This window comes from Ursus americanus, chromosome 31 (genome assembly GCF_024610735.1).
Source record: "Ursus americanus isolate L20-20 chromosome 31, mUrsAme1.1.p, whole genome shotgun sequence".
Lineage (NCBI taxonomy): Eukaryota > Metazoa > Chordata > Mammalia > Carnivora > Ursidae > Ursus > Ursus americanus.
In genome coordinates, this window is record NC_142157.1 from 31,562,608 (window position 1) to 31,582,603 (window position 19,996).

Sequence of the window (19,996 nt, forward strand, 5' to 3'; positions counted from 1 at the left end):
AACTGAAGATGACACAAACAAATGGAAAGATATACTATGCTCATGGATTCCAAGAATTAATATCATTAACATGTCCATACTACCCAAAGCAATCTATAGATTCAATGCAATCCTTATCAAAACACCAATAGCTTTTTTCACAGAACAAGAACAAATCTTTCTAAAATTCATATGGAACCACAAGAGGCCTCAAATAATTAAAGCAATCCTGAGAAAGAACAAAGTAGGATGTATCACAATCCTAGATTTCAAGATATACTACGAAGCTATAGAAATCAGAACAGTATGATACGGACACAAACACTTAGGTCAATGGAGCAGGATAGAGAGCCCAGAAATAAACCCATGCCTATATTGTCAATTAACTTACAACAAAGGAAATCAAAACATACAATGGGGGAAAAAGACATTCTTTTCAATAAATGGTGCTGGGAAAACTGGACAGCTACAAGCAGAAGAATGAAACTGGACCACTTTCTTACACCATACACATAAATAAACTCGAAATGGATTAAAGACCTGAAATATGAAACCTGAAACAATAACACTCCTAACAGAAAACAAAGGCAATAATCTCTTGGATGTCGGTCTTAGCAACACATTTCTGTATATTTCTCCTCAGGCAAGGGAAACAAAAGCAAAAGCCAACTATTTGTTTTACACCAAAATGAAAAGTTTTTGCACAGCAAAGGAAACCATCAAAACAAAAAGGCCATTTCCTGACTGGAAGAAGATATATGATAAGAGTTTAATATCCAAAATACATAAAGAACTTAAATAGCTCAACACCAAAAATACAAAACAAAACAAAATCCAATTAAAAATGAGCAGGGGAGCTTTTCTGCCCATGGACGTTGCCAAGTAAGCATCGTTAAAGCCTCCCCTCCCACCACCGTCATGTCTAAATCAGAGTCTCCCAAAGAGCCTGAACAGCTGTGGAGGCTCTTCATCCAAGATCTGAGCTTTGAAACAACCGATGAGAGTCTGAGGAGCCATTTTGAGCAGTGGGGAACGCTTATGGACTGCGTGGTAATGAGAGATCCAAACACCAAGTGCTCCAGAGGCTCTGGGTTTGTCACGTACGCCACTGTGGAGGAGATGGATGCAGCCATGAATGCAAGGCCACAGAACGTGGATGGAAGAGTCATGGAACCAAAGAGGGATGTCTCAAGAGAAGATTCTGAAAGACCTGGTGCCCACTTAACTGTGAAAGAGATTTCTGTCAGTGGCATGAACGAAGACTCCGAAGAACATCATCTAAGAGATTATTTTGAACAGTACGGGAATATTGAAGTGATTGAGATCGCGACTGACCAAGGCCGTGGCAAGGAGGCTTTGCTTTGTAGCATTTAATGATGATGACTTTGTAGACAAGATTGTCATTCAAAGTTCCCATGCTGTGAATGGTCACACCTGTGAAGTAAGGAAAGCCCTATCTAAGCAAGAGATGGCTAGTGCATCACCCAGCCAAAGAGGTCTAAGTGCTTCTGGAAACTTTGCTGGTGTTCGTGGAGGTGGTTTTGGTGGGAATGACGACTTTGGTCATGGAGGAAACTTTAGTGGGCAGGGCGGCTACGGTGGTAGTTGAGGTGGTGGTGGATATGGCGGCCGTGGGGATGGCTTTAACAGATTTGGTAATGATGAAAGCAACTCTGGAGGTGGCAGACACTATAATGATTTTGGCAATTACAACAATCAATCTTCAAATTTTGGACCCATGAAAGGAGGGAATTTTGGAGGCAGAAGCTCTCGCCCCTGTGATGGTGGAGGCCAATACTCTGCCAAACCACGAAACCAAGGTGGCTATGGTGGTTCCAGCAGCGGCAGTAGCTATGGAAGTGGCAGTGGGTTTTCATTACTGCCAGGAAACAAAGCTTAGCAGGAGAAGAGAGCCAGAGAAGTGACAGGGAAGCTACAGGTTACAACAGATTTGTGAATTCAGCCAAGAACATGGTGGCAGGGCTGAGCTGATACAAAGAAGACATGTTTTAGACAATACTCACATGTATGGGCAAAAAAAGCTCAAGGACTGTATTTGTGACTAATTGTATAACACGTTATTTCAGTTTCTGTTCTGTGGAAAGTATAAAGCATTCCAACAAAGGGTTTTAATGTAGGGGCTGTTTTTTTTTTTTTGGATCCATGCTGTTGATTGCTAAATGTAATAGTCTGATCATGATGCTGAATAAATGCGTCTTTTTTAAAAAGTGAGCAGTGAGTCTGAATAGACATTTTTCCAAAGAAGACATACAGAAGACCAACAGACTCATGAAAAGATGCTCACTGATTACCAGGGGAAAGCAAATCAAAACCACAGTGAGATATCACCTTACACCTGTCAGAATAGCTAAAATCAAAAAGGCAATAAACAACAAGTGCTGGCAAGGATGTGGAGAAAAGGGAACCCTTGTGCATTATTGGTGAGAATGTAAACTGGTAGAGCCACTATGGAAAACAGTATGGAGGTTCCTCAAAAAATGAGAAGTACCATCTGATTCAGTAATTCCACTACTTTGAGTATTTACCCAAAGAAAACAAAACCACTAATTCAAAAAGATCTATGCACCCCAATGTTTCTTGTAGTATTCTTTACAACAGTCAAGATAAGGAAGCAACCTAAGTGTCCGCCAACAGATAAACAGATATAGAAGATGTGAGGCATATATGTATATACATACTAGAATATTACTCAGCCATAAAAAAAATAATGAAACCTTGTCATTTGCAACAACATGCATGGATCTAAAGAGTATTACACTAAATGAAATAAGTCAGACAAAGACAGACAGATACCATATGATTTCACTTACATGTGGAATCTAAAAAACAAAAAACAAAAAACAAAAATGAACTGATAAAGGAACAGAAACAGACTCATAAATACAGAAAACAATCTGGTGACTGCCCAAAGGGAGGTAAGTGGGGGTATGGGTGAAACAGATAAAGGGGATTAATAGGTACAAATTCCAGTAAATCAGACACAGAGATGAAAACAGAGCAGAGGAATATAGTCAATAATACTGTAATAATATGGTGACAGATGGTAACTACACTTATGGGGTGAACCCTGAGTAATGTTTGGAATTGCTGAATCCACTGTATTGTACACCTGAAACTAATATACTACTGCAGGTCAACTATACTTCAATAGTAATAAAAAAAAAAGTTACAACATCCTTTACAGGTTCAACATGTATTAGTTCATTTCAGCTTTATTACTCATCTCATCAATTATTCCGGTGTCTTGTCCATTCCACTGTTCAATTGCATCAGAGTCTTACATGTCAATTATATGACTAGCTATTATTAAATCATGAAACGTACTAGTTAGAAGTGTCACAGAGTTTCAGTGGTCCCCTCTGAGCAGCACCTCGGGGGCTGGGAGGAGCAGAAGTACAAAGGTTGTGAGAGGAAATTGTCTTCCTATTGACTAGCTTATGGGAGCAGCTGGGTGAGCTGCTGGGCTCCCCTCCAGGGAGTTTCTCCAGCACCTTAGCGAGCATATTCCTTTGGATCAACACCAACATGTCACCACGGCCGCAGATATCTCTGTCAAGCAGTAGGCCACGCTCCAAAGACGAGATCTGGCCCATAGCCTCTACGAGCGTCTCCACCAGCAGCCAGCACGTGCACCTGGGGCAACCAGGCCCTCTGCCACCAGCTCTCGCACACAGCATTGGACATGCCTTTCAAGTTCTCGGTTCCTTCCTCATCTGCACTCCCTCCTGCTGCTCAGGTCGTAGCTGCCGCCTGCACCTCGTATTACTATATAATAGCTGTGAGCCCAGTTTTCCCCTTTCATAACATTCTTTTACTAATTAATGACTTTTTTGTATTAAACTTTCCTGTTTGTGTATAGGGGAAAAAATCAGTATCATAAAGATGGCAAATCTCCACAAATCAATCAGTAGATTAAATGCATATTTCATTCAAACTCCCAGCAGAATTGATATGTGTGTGTTGGGGAAGGGCAGGGAGAAATTTTTGCTTGGGGAACTAGAATTATTGTTCTTTTTTTTTTTAAGATTTTATTTATTTGAGAGAGAGAGAGATCACTAGAGAGAGAGAGAGAGAGCAAGCATCAGTCAGGGGCAGAGGGAGAGGGAGAAACAGACTACCTGCTGAGCAGGGAGCCAGACACGGGGCTTCATCCCAGGACCCTGGGATCATGACCTGAGCCAAAGGCAGACTCTTAACCGACTGAGCCACCCAGGAGCTAGAATTATTGATCTTAAAGTCTATATGGAAAAAGTAAAGGACAAAAAGCAGCCAAGATAATTTTGAAGAAGCATATGGTGGAGAGACGTGCCCTATAAGATACTCATTATGCAGCTATAATAATTTATATCATGTGGCACTGGGGCAAAGACAGAAAACCAGACAAATAGAAACAGAATAGAGAATCCAGATCTAGACACAGACACAAGTGAAAAGTTGATATAGGACAGGGACAGCATAAGAAATTTGCAATAAAAATAATAACTAACATGTATTGAGTCTTTTTTGTTTGTTTCCAATTTTTATTTAAATTCCAGTTAACAGATAGTGTAATATTGGTATCAGGAGTAGAAGTCAGTGATTCATCACTTCCAACACCCAGTGCTCATCACAAGTGCCCTCCTTAACTTTGTGCCAGGCACTAAGTGTTTTAGATTTAACTCATGTAATGCCGCCAACAGTCCTATAATTATTATGATGATGATGATTATTATTATTCTCATTTTATAGATGGAGAAATTGAAACCCTTAGAAATTGAGTAGCATTTTCAAGATCATAGCCCTAATTCAAAGTGAAGATGGAGTTTGGACCCAGGCAATTTGATCCCATGGCCCACTGCCTTAGGAGTTAGGTAAAAATTTGTTCAATAAATGGTGACAGGACCATTGGTTATATAAAATTGTAATTAGTTCCCTACCTTACACCATACACAAAATCAAATATAGCATTAAAGACTTGGATGAAAAAAAAATTTAACTTCCAAGAGACCATATAGTGGAGTACTTGTAAGACTTAACAGTGGCAACGGACTGCATAAACACAACGCACACACAAAATAAAATAAGCTGCAAAGAAAAAAGTTTTAAATCTGACTTCCTTAAAACATAAAAATTTGTATAACAGAAAAGCATCATTCTGAAAGTGAAAAAACAGCCATACACTGGAAAAAAGCGTGCACTGACTGAAAAGTTCTCACCTATATGTAAAGAGCTCTCACAAATAAATAAGAAAAAGACTCTCAAATCAATAGAAAAATGGAACAAAGTTTGAAACAGGCTAGTCACAGAGAGGAAAATCAAATGGCAAATAAAAATATGAAAACATGCCTAACCCTTGCTAGTCATAAAAAAGAATTTTCTATCAGACTGGCAAAAAGATATAAATCAGACAACTGTAAGTGTTGGTGAATATGTGAGGAAGTGGGAAACATCATATACTGCTAGAAGGAGCAGATGGGTAGAACTATCTGGGGGAGTAATTTGCATTAAAGGGGCATTTATGTGGAAATCTCACAATTCCACTTCTACACTGATATATGTCATTCTAGATAATTTTTACTCTTGTATAGTATTCATTGGGCAAACATGCTACTATTCCACTGACAGACATTTGGGCAGTTTCTAATTGTTTGCTGTTATAACACATAAAATCACAACGCACAGTTGTCAGGGTTTCTTTTTACATTTATGTCAAAGTTCCTCCAGAGTACTGTGAGGACAAGCTGTACGTGGAAATAACTCCCACCACTAACTGATGGCTTGCATGCAAATTGTGGTACCTGCATTATTTGATTTAAAACGGTAATCACTGTGATATTATAGACGATAAGTTTCTCACTGCAATCAGAAATTCTGTACTGGTATAATCTGCAATTATAATTTTAGATGCTGGAGGATTAAATTAACATTATTTTATAGCCAATTTCTGGAACCACAGGTTAGAGAGCAAAAGAACATAGGGTCTCACTGTCAAACTTACCCTTTCAGAGATGCCCCCAAAAAAGTGACCTGGTTCATGGGTGGCAGAGACCAGTCTAGAACACAGTTCTGAGTTTTAAAATAATCTAAAGGATGGGGTGCCTGGGTGGCTCAGCCATTAAGCGTCTGCCTTCAGCTCAGGTCATGATCCCAGAGTCCTGGGATCGAGCCCTGTGTCGGGCTCCCTGCTCGGGGGGAAGCCTGCTTCTCCCTCTCCCACTCCCCTTGCTTGTGTTCCCTCTCTCACTGTCTCTCTCTGTCAAATAAATAAATAAAATCTTTAAAAAAATAATCTAAAGGATGATATTCGATAAGGTATGCTCTAAGTTACCCTGTTTCTAATATAAACCAAGGATTTTCTAAAATGTGGTATATTTTAAATCCACACGGTGCTTTAGACTTCGCTCTTTTACAAACCAATCTTAATTTCAAGGACATAGTTATTATTATGCTTTTTCGCCACTTTGATAAAATATGAAAAGTGCTGGTTGCCACAAAGGCCCAAAACATATGGCCAAACCGCCCTCAGAGATGGGACCCTCTGAGTATGAAAGTTCTAGGTAGTCAACATGCCTGACTTGAAATACTGCCAAGCTGGAATCATCATTCCAACCAGAGGGTCTCACTGGCAACAGATGCCTTCGGTTTTGGAGCTATCACTGTTCCCATGGGCACAACAGGCAACATGGATGGTAGCATAAAGCAGCCAGGACTCTCACATCCTCCATTCAAAGCCTGGTGCCTCCAGTAGCAGTTAGCCTCCAAAATCATGTGAATGTCTTTCTGGAAAGAACAGAACAAAGAACTGAATCACCTCCCGGGAGTAGTTTGGAAGACACCAGACAAGTTCACTCTTCCAAAACGTCTGTCTTCCCACCCACCCAGCTTAACATTTTACTATTAAAAATCTTAGTCTTTTTTTAATTAAGATACAATCGAGGACAAAAAGAAATGGAGAAAACATTCCATGCTCATGGACTGGAAGAACAAACATTGTTAAAATGTCCATACCACCCAAAGCAAGCTATACATTTAATGCAATCCCTATCAGAATACCAACAGCATTTTTCACAGAACTAGAACAAACAACCCTAAAATTTGTATGGAACCACAAACAACCCAGGATAGCCAACGTAATATTGCAAGGGAAAACCAAAGCTGGAGGCATCATGATTCTGGACTTCAAGCTACATTACAAAGCTGTAGTCATCAAGACAGTATGGTACTGGCACAAAAACAGACCCACAGATCAATGGAATAGAATAGAAAACCCAGAAAAGGACCCACAACCACACAATCAATTAATCTTTGACAAAGCAGGAAAGAATATGCAATGGGAAAAAGACGGTGTCTTCAACAAATGGTGTTGGGAAAACCAAACAGCTACACGGAGAAGAATGAAACTGGACCACTTTCTTATACCATATACAAAAATAAATTCAAAATGGATGAAAGATCTAAATGTGAGACAGGAAACCATCAAAATGCTAGAAGAGAACATAGGCAGCAACCTCTCTGACCTCGGCCTCAGCAACTTCTCACTGAACACGTCACCAAAGGAAAAGGAAACAAAAGCAAAAATGAACGATTGGGACTTCATCAAGATAAAGCTTTTGCACAGCAAGGGAACAGTTGACAAAACGAAAAGGCAGCCTATGGAATGGGAGAAGATACTCGTAAATGACATATCTGATAAAGGGTTAAGTATCCAAAATCTATCAAAAACTTATCAAACTCAACACCCAAAAAGCAAATAATCCAGTTAACAAATGGGCAGATATCCAAAGAAGTCTTCCAAAGAAGACATGCAGGTGGCCAACAGACACATGAAAAGATGCTCGACATCACTCAGCATCAGGGAAATGCAAATCAGAACCACAATGAGACACCACCTCACACCTGTCAGAACAGCTAAAATCAACAACACAAGAAACACCAGGTCTTGACAAGGATGTGGAGAAAGGGGAACCCTCCTGCACTGTTGGTGGGAATGCAAACTGGGGCAGCCACTCTGGAAGACAGTACAGAGGTTCTTCAAAAAGTTAAAAATAGAGCTACCCTATGACCCAGGAACTGTGTTACTAGGTATCTACCCAAAGGATACAAAAATACAAATTTGAAGGGGTACATGCACACTGGTGTTTATAGCAGCATTATCAACAATAGCCAAACTATGGAAAGAGCCCAAATGTTCATCAACTGATGAATGAAGAAAATATGGTATACATATATATGTGTGTGTGTACACACACACACACACACACACACACACACACACACACACGATGAAATATTACTCAGCCATCAAAAAGAATGAAACCTTGCCGTTTGCAATAACGTAGACAGGGCTAGAGTGTATTATACTAAGTAAAATAAGTCAGAGAAAGACAAATACCATATGATTTCGCTCGTATGTGGAATTTAAAAAATAGAACACATAAAATGGGAGGAGAGAAAAAAAAAAGAAAATGAAAAAAGAGAGAGGGAAACAAACCAAAAGAGACTCTTAAAGATAGAAAACAAACTGGGGCTCCTGGGTGGCTCAGTCAGTTAAGCACCTGCCTTTGGCTCAGGTCATGATCTCGGGGTCCTGGAATCAAGCCCCCATTCAGGCTCCCTGCTCAGCGGGGAGCCTGCTTCTCCCTCTCCTCTGCCCCTCTGCTCTGCTTGTGCTCTCTCTTGCTCTATCTCAAATAAATAAATAAAATCTTTAAAAAAAAAATAGAGGGTAAACTAAGGGTTGATGGAGGGAGGTGGGGGGATGGGCATTAAGGAGGGCACTTGTTGGGATGAGCACTGGGTGTTGTATGTAGGTGATGAATCACTGAATTCTACTCCTGAAATCAATATTGCACTGTATATTAACTAGAATTTAAATAAAAATTTGAAAAGGAAAAAAAGATATAATTGAGATATAACACCATATTCGTTTTAAGGTGTACATCATAATGATTCAATATATGTATATATTATGATATAATGTGTGTGATATATCTATCACTATAGTAAGTTTAATTAATACCCTAAATCAGAAAGATTTCCAGGGTGTGGGAGTTCCCGGATTAAAATGTCAATTGCACAGGGAAATTAACACTTAAGTTATTATCGGTATGTACTTTGAAGGCGTGCCAGAAATAAGACCGGCAAAGCCCTGGGGTGGTGGGGAGGGGCACAAACAAGGAGAACAGCTCGTGAACGTGCAGGTGAGTGAAGGCCAACTTAGAGTTGCCTAATGCACAGATTTGTGAGAAGGAAAACTACTGCCAAGAACAAGCAAATCTGGTTAATAGAGAAAACAGAAACCACTGTCAAAGAGACTGGCACTGAAGAGAATTTTTCATCTAAACTTTGTGTGAGATTTGAGTATGTCCTCTGGCTATTACCTGCCTCGGTTTCCATAAAATACCACACTATCTCTCTTTAATGATGTTAATGATTTTGCCTTTAACTAACCTTGGGAAGGAAAGTGTTGAATTGTGTCTTTTATTCTTACTGCTAGAACTGTGGCCATAATGGCTAGAAACTGTCTCTGAGTTACAGAATCAGTAGATACTTTTTATGAGACAGTTTGCCTTTTTTATCTGTTTGGTTTTGTTTTGTTTTGTTTGCCTTTGATATCTTCTGTCTTATCTTCATATGTACGTTTATGTCTTATCTCTCACCACGAAGATTGTAAAATCACCAAGACCCTTCTCAAAAGCCTTCACATCACACTTATCTGTAGCCCGAGAAAGTGTACTGAGTAAACTTTGTGTCTTAAAACCAGAACAAAGTATTGCCGAACCTAATCATTACTCATTCATTCATTCACTCATTCATTCTTGAAACAAGCAATTACTGAGCACCAACCATGTCCTAGGCATTGGGGACACAAAAATAAATACACATAATTCAAGCCCTACAGCTGCTTCCATCCTAGTAGGCAAGATAAACACCGGAAGACAATACCCTGCGGTTGGATACAATGATAAGAGATACATAGTTAAAACTGCCTGGAATTCTAGATGAAACACTCATGTAATACCTTCCCCAAGTCCTCTTAAGTTACTAGCATGGTGCGAAGCACAGTTTCTGTGGCTATCAAAGGTTCCACTGGAGTGATCCAGGGATTCATGGTCCAGAGACACTGGGCAGCGGGGGAGCGATGGGGTCTGCATGCTAAGCTCGACTGCTTGGGTACTGATGGGACGATCGAGCCACTTGAACCTGTAGGCGCCAAGGGCAGGCCGCCACGAAATGTGCCACTTTGGCATATTGATTATTTTAAATAAAAGTTACCCGAGACAGCTTGTTCAAGAACAACACTCAGACCCTCTTCTGTCCCCCTGAAAGCAGGAAATAAATCTCCCCTGTGAAAAGAGACATCCCGCTCACCAGAGATAGGATATTTGAGCCCCGCAGGCTGAATGAAGAAACCTTGTTACTTTGTGTTGATTTATCACCACAGCCCAAAGTCGGCTTACAATTCCTCACTAAGGGAAGCTCTCAACGTTACATTTTCTTTGTCTTGTCAATTCCTCACCAATTTCTTGTCTCTTTGGTCTAAAAAGTATAAAAACCACATGCCTTGGTCATTCTTTAGGTCTCAGTTTCATTAGTGGGTCTTTGTGTGAATGTAATAAAGCTTTGGGGTTTTTTTTTTCTCCTGTTCATCCGTCTCATGTAAATTTTATTCTTTGTCCAGCTGGAAGACCTTGAAGGGCAGAGGAAGAATTTTTTCTTCCCTTCAGATCCTTCTGTGTAGAGAACATGCTAGAACCCTTCCCTCCTTGCCTGATTTCCAACTAGAAGGGACTGCCCAGACTAGACTGCGGTCTTGCCTTGTTTTGACTAAGTGGCTAGTGGCAAATTCCTGTGTTCCTGTGATTATAGTGTCATTGAGAAGCCTGGTTCCTGCCCCACCCTGCCTCTGAATGTTTACTGCCTACAAGCTGCTGGAAACGAAATGTTCTAGCATGGAGGTGAGCAATCTCTTTAGGCATGAGAGAGGGCTGAGCGGTGCCGAGGCTGTCCCTGACTTCCTCGCCTAGACTAGTGATTGGCAGAGGAGATAAAACACCAAATAAAAAAGCATTGGTGACGGAATGGAAGAACAGCGAGAGGAAAACAGGAAGGCGTGAAGGACAAAAGCGGTCAGAATACGGCATGCAGACGCTGAATTAAAAAGCGGTCCTAGTTTCTGAATGGATGTCTCAAGTGCCACACCATGCTTAACTCGGTATAAGAAAGACTGGAGACAGAAATAGCTACTTCTATTCTTCTCTGCAATTTTAAGTCCTCTGTTTCTTTTGGTATAAGAGGGCTTGCCAGAGAATTCTAAGTGGGGAAACGCGGAGTCAGGCTTTTATCTTTGTGTCCTTGGTATTCACTACAGTGTTTCACACATATGAGGTGTAAGGGAGATACGGGAGGAGTAAATAAGGCTGGGATTTTTTTTTAGCTTCTGTGTCCTTGCAATAACTCCCTAAATCCCTACCGCAAATGTGTGTCTGTGTATGTGTAAAATACATATATACACTCGATGGTAGTAATTCTGGGCTGGAGTCACTAGGGGGAGGCAGAGGAACGTGAGAAAAGCCGCAGTTGCCTCCAGGAAACTGGACCGTCCTAGACTTGATCTGAGAACGCGTGTACTGCACTGACCAGGCAAGATTAGAAATCAGAAGAATCAGAATCTTCTGCCTTGCCCTTAATTCAAAATGTGTATCTCTATTTAATCAGTGTAATCGACACATTCTCCTAAGAATAAGAAAGAACACTACTTATGGTAGAGCAATGGAGAATCAGTGAGTCCAAGTCTTAACGGGCTATCGGGTTATCGGGTCAGCGCTCTTACTCAGTGGGACAACATGTGGGAACCAGAGCCTTGAGCCACGTACTCTCTAGCTATGCAACTTTCACCAAGTTATCGGTCCTCTCTGAGCCCGTTTTTCATTATTACAAGAGCGACAGTAATCGTTTCCATCCTGTTGGGTTGCTAGATAAACGAGTAAATGAAAAACTTCTTCATAAAACAGCAAAGAACTACCTGGATGTAAATCCAGTGATTATTATTAACCGTGAGTGTAAGATCTGAAGTTGTCTACTTAGCCATGCTCTGAAAGTTCTCCAGTGAGAGAGAACACAAACCATAGGCTGTGGAAGGGAAGGAGCTATGGCCTTCTCTTAGCGTCTAATACAGCACCTGGTGAACAGCAGGCAATTTTTTAAAGTTTCTTAAATGAATGAGTAAAAACACTTACGTGTAGGAAAACCATATCATTTAATATCTAAAATAAACCTTTCTTTTTTTTTTTAACTGAAAGGAAGCACTATTAGGAAGTACTCCAGGAAATGGGTCAAAGCAGGACCGTCCCAGGCCAGCCAGGACATAAGACACATGGTCACTCTACGTACAGACCACTTAGCACGCTGTAGGCACTACCCCAAACATATCCGGGTACTCACTCATTTAATCGCCATAACAACGCAGTGAGGTTGGTACTATTATTAACCGTATTTGACAAATATCTATCGACTATGACATGTCTCAAGTCTTCTCGATTCTCGGGACACGTCAAAAACAACAACCACAAAAACGAAGATTTCTGTCGTTTAAGGGGAGGGGATGAGAACCCAGACAGCAAACTATAAACATGATGAATAAACCACAGAGCACAGAAAGGGCACAGCGTACAGCTAAAAGCAAGAGACACTGGCGTGTTGAGTGAGAAAATGTGGGTGCAGACATGTCGTGGAGGTTGCCCGCCACGTCCAACAGAGAGGCTGGAGTGACCGAGCCCCTGTCCCAGCGAAGGTGATCTGTCTCCAGGCCCTGCGTTCGACGTCAACACTTTTAATTTCAGCTCTGACTTGCACCAAACCCGGCTCCACGTGCAAACTCATTTCCTCCGTCCGTGGCAGAGAGAAGCACACAAAATCTGGTGAGCCTGTCTTCAACTCGACTCAGTCTCCTCCTTCTAATGCGAGACGTTTGCCACAACAGATGACATCATTCGGGTTACAGCTGAGCTCACGCGGGATGTTGGGCGCCTGGAACTGCTCGCCTACCCCGCAGGAATGAAGCCTCCGTCTGGAGAACTCTGCGTTCGTGAGTTTGGGGCAATGGCTAGACAAGCCCACACATCGGAATAAACAAATGACTCGGAGGGGAAGGGACGGGCTCTCAGGAAGTCTCTGTTGCTTGACCGAATACTGGCACTTAACGCCTGCTCGAGCCAGTGAAACCACATGATGGTGAACTTCCTCTGTGTCCCCCCACCACCCTGCTCCCCGTCTCCTGGGTGTGCTTCTTGCCCTTCCTCATCTTGTGACTCTGGCGGAACTCCAGGGTGGTTATTCAACCTGCCTCCAGACGCTGGGGGCCAAAAAAGGAAGAAAGCGCAAGTGCAGGCTCCATGGCAAAGCTGCCTGCCAAAGGCACTGTCGCCGGCCCGAGGCTGGCCAGGGAGCACAAAGGGATCTTTACATGGGAAAGTCAGCCTGCAGAGAGAGATGGAGCATATTCCCATGCGAAGGACAGCCACGTGCAAAGGGATGAGGATACCATACAAAAATCAACCCCAAATAAATCCTACACCTAAAGCAGAAAAAAAACAAAACTACGAAATTCAGGAAAAAAAAAATAGGGGAGTAAATCTTCATGACCTTGGGCTAGGCAAGAATTTCTTAGACATGACAACAAAAACACACAAGAGAAAAAATTGATAAATTGGACTTTGTCAAAAATAAAAATGTGGGGGCGCCTGGGTGGCACAGCAGTTAAGCATCTGCCTTCGGCTCAAGGCGTGATCCCGGCGTTCTGGGATCGAGCCCCGCATCAGGCTCCTCCACTGGGAGCCTGCTTCTTCCTCTCCCACTCCCCCTGCTTGTGTTCCCTCTCTCGCTGGCTGTCTCTATCTCTGTCAGATAAATAAATAAAAATCTTCAAAATAAAATAAAATAAAAATGTGTGTGCTTCAAGCAACATCAAGAAACTGTAAAAACAATTAACAGACTTGAAAAAAAAATACTTGCAAATCATATATCCAATAAGGGCCTAGCATACAGAGTATACAAATAATTCTTACCATTTAACAAGAAAAAGACAACCTAATTTAGAAATGGGCAAAGGATGTAAATGGACAGTTGTCTGAAGAAGATATACCAATAGCCTACAAGCACATGAGAAGATGCTCAATCATTAGGGAAATGCAAATAAAACCACAATGAGGTGCTACTTCGCACCCCCTGGGATGGCTGAAATTAAAAATACGGCCAATCACAAGTGTTGACAAGGACGTGGAGAAATTAGAACCACCACACACTACCGATAGGCGTGTAAGATGGCACAGTGATTTTGAAAACCAGTTTGGCAGTTAAATGTTAAACAAATAGGTCCCAGAGGATTTAGTAGCTCCTCTCTAGGTCCCTACCCAAAAGCAATGAAAACATACGTCCACGCAAAGATGTATACACAAAGCTTCACTGCAACATTATTCATCACAGCCTAAAGGCATCAACAATCCAAAGCTCACCAACTGATGAACGGATAGACGAATGTGGTCTATCCGTGCAACGGAATAGTATTCAGCAATAAACAGAATGACATATGCTACCATGCGGATGAAACTCAAAAACACTATGCTAAGGGCCATGCCCCCCCTACCCCCAGCCCCCCAAGCTACGACGATTTGCATGGAGCCACTAGGGAGGCACCTGGAATTGGGGTAGGAGCAGTGGTGACTAGCTGCAGGCCTCCTCACCGGATCCTCCTGGGGAAGAGATAAGGGTCAAATGGAGCTGGCAGGTTCCAACTTCCCGGGGGCCGTTTGAGTTCAGTACCTGGGGAAGAATGCGTTTAGCGCTCAAAGGAAAAGCAGGGAAGAAGGGGCTTCACATGAAAGATGTTCGCTTTGCCTCCGTTGTGAATTATTTTGTTGAGAAAGAGAATTACCGTCATGTCACGATATTAATGAAAGGAGAGGTGGATGTGACTTCAGAACCACAGAATGCAGAGCCTGGAAAAACTGCGAGCTGGAAGTGGGAAGAGTCTCCTCCACTGGACCAGCCTCTCCGGGCACCATGATGCTTAAGCGACCAAGGCTCTGACCCACTGAAAGAAGACATGGACCATCCAGTAGGATACAAAGGACATCATCTCTAGGGGAACGAGAAGGCAACCTGATTTATTGAAAGAAGACAGAACAAGGTCCAGTTGGAGAATGAAAAGAATCTACATTTCAGAACAACTCCACTGTATGTAAAAAAGTTCCATAGGATTGTTAGCTTATTTGCTACTCTTAATATTCCCGCCACCCTTTCAGCCAGGACTTGTGAAACATTTCCTGGCATTATGGCAGGAGCTGCATTTCAGACTCAGAAAATGTGATCAGTGGTGACCTTGTGGTGAGTCTACTTCCCACGCTTCTCTCTGACACTTGCTATGCAGCTGGTGGCACCAGCTTGCATGGGTGGAATGCAACAGAACTTGCCGTGGTGTCTCGGCTCCAATAGAGATCCTAGTTCAGATGCTAACACCGTGTGCCAGTTGCAGAATTTATTGTGGTTGTTGATTTTCCTCTTCTGTTTTATGTAAAACCAAACAGTTTTGGCGCTGTACTGGGACAGTCCTTGCAATGACAGTGAACAGGACAGGTCATTAGGGTATACTTCCCAGTTTTCAGATTGGAAATCTAAGGCAAGAGTGCTGAAACAACCCTTCTGGGATTTTAGCCTACGGTTAACTTAATCTCAGTGAGACCCAGCTTCCTTGTATGTAAAATGAGATTAGACTAGGGCTGTGGTTCTCAAAGTGTGGTCTGGGGAGATCTTGAGACTCTTCCAAGGGCGCTCGAGGTCAAAGCTGTTTTTGTAATGCTAAGACATCGGAGGAGTTTTCCAGAAGCTACATGGTGTGTGACATTGTAACAGACTGAATGCAAGAAGAAACCAGGCAAGCCTATGGCTAAAACTCTCTTTGAGGCTTGTCTCAAGTCTACTTGATGTGGAATTCATTGAGCTATCTCTTTTGGCTAGTACTTATCCAAGCAGATAGTTTATAGCTTCAAAAACTTACCACAAACCTGTAGAGGCTTTCCACATCTGCTACATTTTTTTATAATAATTTTTTATAATATTATGTTAGTCACCATACAGTACATCCCTAGTTTTTGATGTAAAGTTCCATGATTCATTACTTGCGTATAACACCCAGCGCACCATGCAATACGTGCCCTCCTTACTACCCATCTGCTATATTTATAGTAGACAAACTCTTTAGGAGCTTGTGAGGTCTTTCGTTTGTTTTAAATTCACCCAATTAGACAGGAAGGCTTATTTCAATGGAAAGTAAAAACTACCTGGGCTCTTATGTATAGGAAAGGTAAAACAAAGAGTTTCATATTAGAAGGGGAACGCATTAACCTACCCCAGCACCTAGTATGCTCAGCTGGCATCCAATAATCACTCAGTAAATATTTCTCTAAATGAGCAAGACTTTTAAGTAAGCGGTTAATTCTAGATGGTTTGAGAATTGCCTTTAAGAGAAAAAAATGCCTTTAAGAGAAAAAAAAAACTGACATTGACTACTAGCAATAGTCTCATAAAATTAAATGTCTGTTTAAGGTCCTGAGATACACCTTTCTCTGCCAGGATGCTGGGGAGTCTGAAATATGTCCTCATCTATTTGGTACACCAAGCCCTTAGGCATCTTTTATCCCAAGATAAGCAAGTGTAACATCCCACCGAAGGTCTCTCCCGTGGACTTCGATATGAACTCGGCCTCCCTTAGATCCACTTAGAAGAGACAGTTCCTTGATATCTTCACTACCAGCTTTCCAAAGAAGACAAATGCTGTCAGATGAAAGATTCACTTCTTTGGGGCACCAAGGATGATGCTAACCGGACAGTGTGGAGAAGGAAAGTTCAGGTAGTCAGCTGCACGGGGGAAAACAGTCTTCTTCTAACATAAAACCAATCCCACATCGATGCTGCTTGTTTCTGTTTACAGGAGATTGCTGGTGTTGTACTTAGAGGTTGCTGCTGCACTTGAGTAGTGTTTGCAAACATGCAAATTAAATTAAATGCCAAGCCTTCCATGTTATGGACTTCAAGAAATTGAACATACAAGTCTATACATAAAATCCCCCACAAACATTTAATTTGCATCTACTGTGTGCCACATATTGTAACAGGTGCTTAATAATATTTATACTGTCAATTAAATCTATCACACATTTACTTAATCCCAAATCCCCATTTGAGATTCAGTCCCATTTTTATGTTTAAATGTTTTAAGTACTTGTTTTTTTTTGCCTCGTGATATTGCTTAATAGCTTTATAAGCAACAATGTATCATTCCTCACTTTATTTATGAGAATAATTCACGGGCGAAAGGAACAAAGCAGCAAGCAATGCCAAGCTGGGATTTTAGCCTCTGGTTAACTTAATCTCGGTGAGATCCAGCTTCAGTTTGACTTCATACCCCTGTTCTTTTTTTTTATTATTATTCTTTTCAGATTCACTTTTCACCTACTGTCTGATGATTCCCCAGCAACACGATCTACAGCTCGGACCTTTGCTCTAAGCTCCAGATCCAATCACACACGAGTCATTGCTACCTGAGATTCTCCATCCTTCTACTTGACATGTTCCTAATTGCATTTCCTCCTGTATTCCTCTCGGGGAATGACTCTGCCCATCTGTGGAACTGCCCAAATTAGACTCCCTTTCCCCACATAAAGCAGCCACTTGTTTTTGTCCATTCTGTTTCTCTCATGCCTTTGTTTTTTTGTTTGTTTAATGGTTAAAATGGCAAATTTTCTGTTATATATATATTACAATTTTAAGAGATTAATAATGTTACATACCAAAAGCATGAAATTGTGCACCTTTTTTCCAGTGTAATTAACATACATTATATTAGCTGCAGGTGTACAATATGGTGATTCAACAACTCTACACTCCTCAGTGCTCGTCACAAGCACACTGTTAATCCCTTTCACCTATCTCCCCCATCCCCCACCCACCTCCCCTCTGGTAGCCATCAGTTTGTTCTCTGTAGTTGAATCTGTTTCTTGGTTTGTCTCTTTTTTTTCTTTGTTCATTTGTTTTGTTGCTTAATTTCCACATGTGAGAGAAATTATATGGTATTTGTTCTCTAATTTATTTCACTTAGCATAATAATCTCTAGATCTACCCATGTTGTTGCAAATGGCAAGATTTCATTCTTTTTATGGCTGAGTAATGTTCCATTGTACATATACCACACCTTCTTTATCCCTTCATCGGTTGATGGACACTTGGGCTGCTTCCATAATCTGGCTATTGTAAATAATGCTTCAATAAACACAGGGTGCATATATCTTTTTGAATTAGTATTTTCATTGTCTTTGGGTAAATACCCAGTAGTGGAATTACTGGATCATATGGTATTTCTATTTTTAATTTTTTTGAGGACCCTCCATACTGTTTTCCAGAGTGGCTGCACCAGTTTGCATTCCCACCAACCGTGCAGGAGGGTGCCTTTTTCTCCACATCCTCACCAACACGTGTTGTTTCTTATGTTTTTTATTCTAGCCATTCCAACAGGTGTGAGGTGATACCTCATTATAGTTTGGATTTGCAGTTCCCTGATAATTAGTGATGCTAGATAAATTCCTAGAAACATATAACCTCCCAAAACCGAATCAGGAAGAAAGAGAAAATTTCAGCAGACTGAGTACTAGTAATTAAATTGAAGCAGAAACCAAACAACTCCCAACAAACAAAGGTCCAGGACCAGATGCCTTCACAGGCAAATTCTACCAAACATCTGAAGAAGAGTTCATACCTATTCTTCTCAAACTATTCCAAAAAATAGAAGAGGAAAGAAAGCTTCCATATTTATTCTATGAGGCCAGCATTACCCTGATACCAAGGCCAGATAAAGATACTACCAAAAAAGAGAGCCAATATCTCTGATGGACATAAAAGCACAGATCAACAAAATATTAGCAAACCAAATCCAACAATACATTTTAAAAAATCATTCACCACGATCAAGCGGGATTTATACCCGAGTTGCAAGGGTGGTTCGATATTCACGAATCAATCACTATGATACATTACATCAACAAAAGAAAGGATAAGGACCACCTGATCCTTTCAATAGATGCAGAAAAAGCATCTGACAAAGTACAACATCCATTTGTGATAAAACACCCTCAACAAAGGAGGTTTAGAGGGAATACACCTCACCGTGATAAAGGCCATGTATGAAAACCCCACAGCTAGTATCATCCTCAATGGGGAACATCTGAGAGCTTTTCCTCTACAGTCAGGACCAAGACAGGGATGCCCACTCTCACCACTGTTACTCACCACGGTACTGGAAGTCCTAGCCTTGGCAATCAGACAGCAAAAAGAAATAAAAGGCATCCAAATTGACAAGGAAGAAGTCAAACTCTCACTATTTGCAGACGACATGATACTATACAGAAAACCTTCAGACGCCACCAAAAACCGCTCAGGCCTCTGAATTCTTCATCACATTGTCCCAGCTACCTCCCCTGGTCCAGGTCCTCAACACCTTTTCCCACGACTGTGCCTGCAGCTTCACCCCTCGTACTGATTAAGGGAAGATTTACACAACATAGAATTTGCCATCCTAACTCTTTAACTTCGGCTAGTACTCCTAGAGTGACTTTTCAAACACATAAATTTGATGATCACTTGGTTTCTTCCCAGTTTGGGGCCACGACAAATAAAGCTGCTATGAGCATAAGTACATGCTAGTTTGGGGGTTCACTTGTGTGCTTATTTCTGTTGCAGAGAAGAAACCTAGAAGAGAAAAGGCTGGGTAATAAAGTACATGTGACTTTACTAGAGAAATTTGAGTGTGTTTAATTTATGAAAGGCCTCTTCAGACTTGCTGGGGGATAGATACATCCCGTTAACATTCTAGAATATTTTTAAAACTTCAAATTTTGAAATGCATTTAGACCCAAGAGTTTGGGACGAGGAGTTGCCGAGTTTGTACATAAAATGCCAGGGGAGCACG

At 41.3% G+C, this 19,996-nt stretch overlaps 1 protein-coding gene and 2 pseudogenes across 6 annotated transcripts in view; 2 read left to right on the top strand and 1 right to left on the bottom strand.

Annotated features, from left to right (window-relative positions):
* Positions 1–19,996, bottom strand: part of PFKFB3 (6-phosphofructo-2-kinase/fructose-2,6-biphosphatase 3) — a 320,980-nt gene that overhangs the window by 91,600 nt on the left and 209,384 nt on the right. The window lies entirely within an intron of this gene.
* Positions 898–1,931, top strand: LOC123802324 (heterogeneous nuclear ribonucleoprotein A1-like; annotated as a pseudogene).
* LOC123802325 (nucleotide triphosphate diphosphatase NUDT15 pseudogene) lies at positions 12,705–15,121 on the top strand (annotated as a pseudogene).